The following is a 7,028-nucleotide window of genomic DNA, read 5'->3' as shown; positions in this document are numbered from 1 at the left end:
GGATTATAGGCGCATGCACAGCACCATGCCTGGATAATTTTTGTATTTTTAGTAGAAACAGGGTTTCACCATGTTGGCCAAGCTGGCTATGAACTCCTGACCTCAAGTCATCCACCCACCTCAGCCTCCCACAGTGCTGGGATTACAGGTGTGAGCCACCAGACCCGGCCTCTACTTTCTTTTTAAGGATGTTTTCACTGGGTATAGAATTCTGGGTTGCTGAATTTTTTTTTCCTTTCAGTAGTTTAAGATAGTCAACTGTCGGCCAGGCGCGGTGGCTCAACCCTGTAATCCTAGCACTTTGGGAGGCCGAGGTGGATGGATCACCTGAGGTCAGGAGTTCAAGACTAGCCTGGCCATCATGGTGAAACCCCACCTTTAATATATTTACCTTAAAAAAAGATAGTCAACTGTCTTTTTACTTTCATTGTTTCTACTGAAAAATCTGCAGTCATCGTTGTCTTTGCTCTTCTGGTATATTTAACATGTCTTTTCTCTATGGCTCCTTTGAAGATTTTCTCATCACTGGTTTTGAGCAATTAGATTTTGACATGTGTTGGTGTCATTTTCATGTTTCCTGTGGTTGAGGTTTGTTTGGCTTCTTGGATCTGTGGGTTTATAATTTATTCTATTTTGAGATGGAGTCTTGCTCTGTTGCCCAGGCTGGAGTGCAGTGGTGTGATCTCAACTCACTACAATCTCTGCTTCCCAGGTTTAAGCAAATCGCATGCCTCAGCCTCCCAAGTAGCTGGGATTACGGGTGTGTGCCACTACGCCCAGCTAGTATTTTTAGTAGAGTTGGGTTTTTGCCAGGTTGGCCAGGTTGATCTCAAACTCCTGGCCTCAAGTGATTCACCTGCTTTGTCCTCCCAAAGTGCTGGGATTACAGGCATTAGACACTGCACCTGGCCGGTTTATCATTTTAAAAATCACATTTAGACATTTTCAGTCATTATTTCTTCCAATAATGTTTCTGTCCCAACCTCTACTCCTTTAGAGGCCCCAGTGACACATGTATTAGGCCACTTTAAGTTATCCCATAGCTCAATGATGCTTTGTTCATTATTTTAAAATTCTCTTTTGTACTTCATTTTGGATAGTTTCCATTGCTACATCTTTGTATTAGTTCATTCTTGTATTGCTATAAAGAATTACCTCAGACTGGGTAATTTATAAAGAAAAGAGGTTTAATGGACTCACAGTTCTGCAGGCTGTCCAGGAAGCATAGCTGGGGAGGCCTCAGGAAACTTATAATCATGGCAGAAGGTGAAGGGGAGGCAGGCACATTTCACATGGCAGAGCAGGAGAGAGAGAGAGAGCAAAGAGGGAAGTGCTACACACTTTTACACAACCAAATCTTGTGAGAACTTACTATCACAAGAACAGCAAGGGGGAAGTCCGCCCCCACGATGCAGTCACCTCCCACCAGGCCCCGCCTCCAACACGGAGTATACAATTCAACATGAAATTTGGGTGGGGATGCAGCGTCAAACAATACCATTCTTCAAGTCCACCAATCTTTTCTTCTGTAGCGCCTAATCTGCTGTTAATTTCACCCAGTGTGTTTTTCATCTCACACATCTCTGAAAGTTTGACTTTTTTTTTTCTAAGACAGAGTCTCACTCTGTAGCCCAAGCTGAAGTGCAGGGTGTGATCTCGGCTTACTGCAACCTCTGCCTCCTGGGTTCAAGCAATTCTCCTGCCTCAGCCTCCTGAGTAGCTGGGACTACAGGCGCATACCACCATGCCTAGCTAATTTTTTATTTTTTGTAGAGTCGGGGTTTCACCATGTTGGCTGGTCAGGCTGGTCTCAAACTCCTGACCTCAGGTGATTCACCCACCTTGGGCTCCCAAAGGGCTGGGATTACAGGCGTGAGCTGCTGCACCCAGCCTCTCAGCTGAATTCTTGAGAACTCTCTATACAACTCTCTCCTCTTCTGCAATCTGTTCTGCAAACTCTAGCTTCATTGGTCTCTCCAGACTATTAGCTCTGTCTCTCCAATTCAGGGACTCTGCTGGGCTGTACCTGGGTTCTTCTTCCTTAAACAATGGTCTGAAAACTCTTCCTAGACAATAGTTTTGGGAAATCATAGGGGTTTTTTTTTTTGTTGTTGTTGTTGTTGTTTTTTGAGACAGAGTCTAGCTCTGTCGACCAGGCTGGAGTGCAGTGGCATGATCTTGGTTCACTGCAACCTCTGCCTCCCAGGTTCAAGTGATTCTCCTGCCTCAACCCCCTGAGTAGCTAAGATTACAGGCGCCCGCCACCACACCCAGCTAATTTTTGTATTTTTAGTAGAGATGGGGTTTCACCATGTTGGTCAGGCTGGTCTTGAACTCCTGACCTTGTGATCCACCTGCCTCGGCCTCCCAAAGTGCTGGGATTACAGGCATGGAGCCCAGCCACCACTTTCGGACTCCAGTGTCTTGAAAACAGTTGTTTCATATATTTTTTCTGTTTTTTGTTTTTTTGGTTTTGGTTTTCTTCAGCTGGAAGGGTAAATCCAGTCACTTTAACTTCAGGGGAATAAGGCACAGAGTTTAAAACATCTCAATGTCAGCTAGGTGCGGTGGCTCACGCCTGCAATCCCAGCACTTTTTGGAGGCTGAGTTGGGTGGATCACTTGAGGTCGGGAGTTCGAGACCTGACCAACATGGAGAAACCCTGTCTCTACTAAAAATACAAAATTAGTCGGGCATTGTGGCTCATGCCTGTAATCCCAACACTTTGGGAGGCCGAGGTGGGTAGATCACTTGAAGTTAGGAGTTCAAGATCAGCCTGGCCAACATGGTGAAATCCATCTCTACTAAAAATACAAAAATTAGCTGGGCGTGGTGGTGGGTGCCTGTAATCCCAGCTACTCAGGAGGCTGAAACAAGAGAATTATTTCAATCCAGGAGGTGGGGTTGCAGTGAGCCAAGATCACACCACTGCACTCCAGCCTGGGCGACAGAGCGAGACTCTATCTCAAAAACAAAAACAATAACAAAAACAAAACACCAAAGTTGGTCTGAAGCCCAGAACAGGACAGATCCTGCATGTGAGAGCTAAGTGGCTTCAGCTGTGGGGAGAAGCTTCCTGAGTCAGGGCAGGGCACTAAGCAGCACCTGAGAGTCTGGAGGCATTGCCAGCTTATTATTTCCATCCAACAAAGCTTTCTTACCTTGCTGTCTTGCTTCATTTTTTTCCCCCAATAATCTGTAAGCAAACATTCGCTATTTCTGCCTGGCAGATGAGGAGATGAGGCTCAAAGGCTTGATTGAGGAACTTGACAAAGGAAAAATCAGTAGCAGAGCTAAAATTTTTGTTTAGGTCTTTTTTTTGAGACAGGGTCTCACTCTGTTACTCAGGCTAGAGTATAGTGGCGTGATTACAGCTCACTGCAATCTCCACCTCTCAGGCTCAAGTGATCCTATCACCTCAGCCTCCTGAGTAACTGGGACTACAGGTGTGTATCACTACACCCGGCTAATTTTTGGTAGAGATGGGGTTTCCCCAGGTTGGTCAGGCTGGTCTTGAATTCCTGATGAAGAAGGGAATTAAATAATAGCAATACTAGTAAAAACAAAACCTTATAATTTGTAGTTGCCATATAATAAAGTACATTTTGCTGTGTTGTGTGCTGTTTAATATAAAACCTAACCCCCAGCTCTGCTTAAAATTAACTCATTCCCTGTGAAACCTACCTTTTCTATTCTCCCCACATTCTCAGCAAAGTTCCCAGGCATCTCAAGACTCCAGTTTCTCTTGCTGACCAGCTGCAAGGTCACAGGGCAAGATAACACCCAAAGAATGTACAGTGTGTTTCTCGAAGACATGCTGCAAATGAATTAATTAACTGTTCTTTGTTCTGAGTTCCATAAACCTGTTAGCTGCTACATCATCCTGGATGTATAAAAGTACCCCATTTTCTTCCTCCAGGGCTCAGACTTGGGATGCTAATCCGCTGAGCAGGTGGCCACCTTAATAAAATCCTCCTGGTTCACCCATTGGTCTCTCCGGTCTCCTGAATATTCTGTAACACTGACCTCAAGTGATCTGCCTGCCTCGTCCTCCCCAAAGTGCTAGGATTACAGGTGTGAGCCACTGTGCCTGGCCTAGCAGAGCTAACATGTAAACCTGCTTCTCAGAGATGGATTAAGAGGCAAAGGAAGACTCCATTGGGTAGCTTCCAGAGGTTGGGAACATCCCTGGGAACTGCTGAGATGGAGTGAATTCTCTTGATCGGGCCTCCTAGTAGATAAACAAAGAGATTACCTGGTAAGTTCCACTGGCGGGGATGGTGAGGACTGAGCACCCCAAGGGGAATATTATGGAGTCATAAATAGTCCCTACACTGCCTTCTAGGGAGATCAAGGTTCCCCATGGGACTTCTGTCTTGGGAGGTGCTATGAAAATGTAGTCAGAGCTGGATTGCCAGGAAAATGAAGAGACTGGGGGTTGCTACTTCATCTTGTCTCCTGGCCCTTTCTCATATAGTTCTCAACCTCTCCTTTTGACTAATGGAGACCATAAAATAATATAGCAATATTGTTTCCTATCTGCTGAGTGTTTGCTATGAGCCAGACTCTTCTTGTTTTTATTTATTGGTTTATTCATTTTTTGAGACAGGGTCTTGTTCTGTGGCCTAGGCTGGAGTGCAGTGGCAGGATCACAGCTCACTGCAGCCTCAACTTCTGGGGCTCAAGCAATCCTCCCACCTCAGCCTCCTGAGTAACTGGGACTATAGGCACACGCCACCATGCCTGGCTAATTTTTGTGTTTTTTTTTTTTTTTGAAACGAAGTCTTGCTCTGTCCCCCAGGCTAGAGTGCAATGGCGCTGTCTCAGTTCACTGCAAGCTCTGCCTCATGGGTTCAAGCAATTGTCTTGCCTCAGCCTCCTGAGTAGCTGGTATTACAGGCACCCGCCACCATGCCCAGCTAATTTTTGTATTTTTAGTAGAGATAGGGTTTTACCATGTTGGTCAGGCTGGTCTCGAACTTCTGACCTTGTGATCCACCCACCTCGGCCTCCCAAAGTGCTGGGATTACAGGCATGAGCTACTGTGTCCTGCTAATTTTTGTATTTTTTGTAGAGACAGGGTTTCGCTGTGTTGCCCAGGATGGTCTCAAACTCCTGGGCTCAAGCGATCCATCTACCTCGGGCTCCCAAAGTGTTGGGATTACAGGCATGAGCCATTGCACCCAGCTTAGCCAGATTCTTTTCATGAATCATATGGAATCCTCATGATTATATAAAGCAAATCCTCTCATCATCCTCATTTTAAAGAAAAGGAGACAAAGAATGATTGTATTCATTGTCCGTTATTGTGTCAGGAATTATCCCAAAACTTAAAAGCTTAAAATGATAAACATTTATTACTCACATAATTTCTATAGGCAAGGAATTCAGGAGATGATTTGTTGAGTGATTCTCACCAGGAACATCTCATAAGGTTTAAGGTATTGACCCGACCTGCAGTCATCTGGAAGCTGGACTGGGGTTGGAGGATACAGTTTTAAGGGGGCCCAGGCCCACGGCTGGCAAAGCAGTTGGCTATTGGCAAGCGGTCTCAGTTACTTGGCACGTGAGTCCCTGCATTGGGCTGCTTGAGTGTGCTTGTAACATAGCTAAGAGCAAGGGATCCAAGAGAGCAAGATGGAAGCTGCAGTGTTTTTGTGTTTGTTTTTATTTTTTGAGACAGGTTCTCACTCTATTGTCCAGGCTGGAATGCAGTGGCATGCTCTCAGCTCACTGCAAACTCGACTTCCTGGGTTCAGGTGATTCTCTCACCTCAGCCTCCCAAGTAAGTTGATCTCGACTCACTGCAACCTCTGCCTCCTGGGTTCATGCGATTCTCCTGTCTCAGCCTCCTGAGTAGCTGGGATGACAGGCATCTGCCACCATGCCCAGGTTAATTTTGTGTTTTTTTCCTAGAGGCGGGGTTTCTCCATGTTGGTCAGGTTGGTCTTAAACTCTCGACCTCTGGTGATCCACACGCCTCAGCCTCCCAAAGTGCTGGGATTACAGGCGTGAGCCACTGCGCCCAGCCCTTCTTTTCTTTTTTCAGTAGAGATGAGGTCTGGCTACATGGCCATGTTGCCTGGGCTGATCTCAAACTCCTGGACTCCGATGATCCTCCCACTTCGGCCTCCCAGAGTGCTAGGATTACAGGCATGAGCCACTGTGCCCAGCCTTGCACTGTCTTTTCTGACCTGGCCTCAGAAGTCACACCTGTTTCTGCAGTAGCTTGGTGGTTACGTAGGAACAGACAATCCTTGAGGACCATCTTGGAGGCCACTACCACAGTGATAAGTAATTTGCCCAATTTGTTAGAGGTGGGCTTTGAAGCCAGGAAGTTACTATGTCACAGTAAATACTAGCTTGAAGAAGTGGGGCAGGTCTCCCCTAACCTGGGGGCATCCATACTTGAGATCCTGAGCTTCTCATTCCAATGCTCAGGTGAGTCAGACACTATCTGATGTGTCAAACAGACATTTTGTCAAAGCAGCATAATTTGGGCATTTTCTAAACGATAGAAACAAACAAACCACAAAAAGCCGCAAAAGATCGCACAGACTTGCACTTAATGGTAGAGTTGCTGAATCAAAGGGAACCTGGATTGTGGCTCTAGCTTTGCCAGTGACTTACCGAAGAACTTTAGGCAAGTTCCAGCTCTCTGAGGGCCTTTGTTTTCCTATCTGTACAATGGAGCAGTTTGATTCCATGGACTCTGAGGTTCTCTGACTGGGTGATTCTGGGATTCTACACAGAGAGCCATCCACCAAGAAAGCCCAGGGAGTACTTTTTCCACTTTCCCTGGCTTCATCAGACCTTTGCTGAAGTGGACTAGACCCCCTAGGTGCAAGGGGCACTCTTCTGGACCCAGGCCAGATCAGGCCAGGCTCTTCAGCCCTGCTTCACCCGAAGCTGGCTGGCACCATTGTTCCCCCATAAAGCTGGGCCCTTTTCCAGCTGCTGCTGAACTCAGGGCAGGGGAGAGGCTCAAAGGACTCAGTTGTGTGGATTTCCTCCCTCCCCCAGGGCAG

Source organism: Aotus nancymaae, unplaced genomic scaffold, assembly GCF_030222135.1.
Source record: "Aotus nancymaae isolate 86718 unplaced genomic scaffold, 86718_ANA_hifiasm-v0.15.2.pri h1tg000029l, whole genome shotgun sequence".
Classification (NCBI taxonomy): Eukaryota; Metazoa; Chordata; class Mammalia; order Primates; family Aotidae; genus Aotus; species Aotus nancymaae.
Note: the sequence above shows the minus strand (reverse complement) of the source record.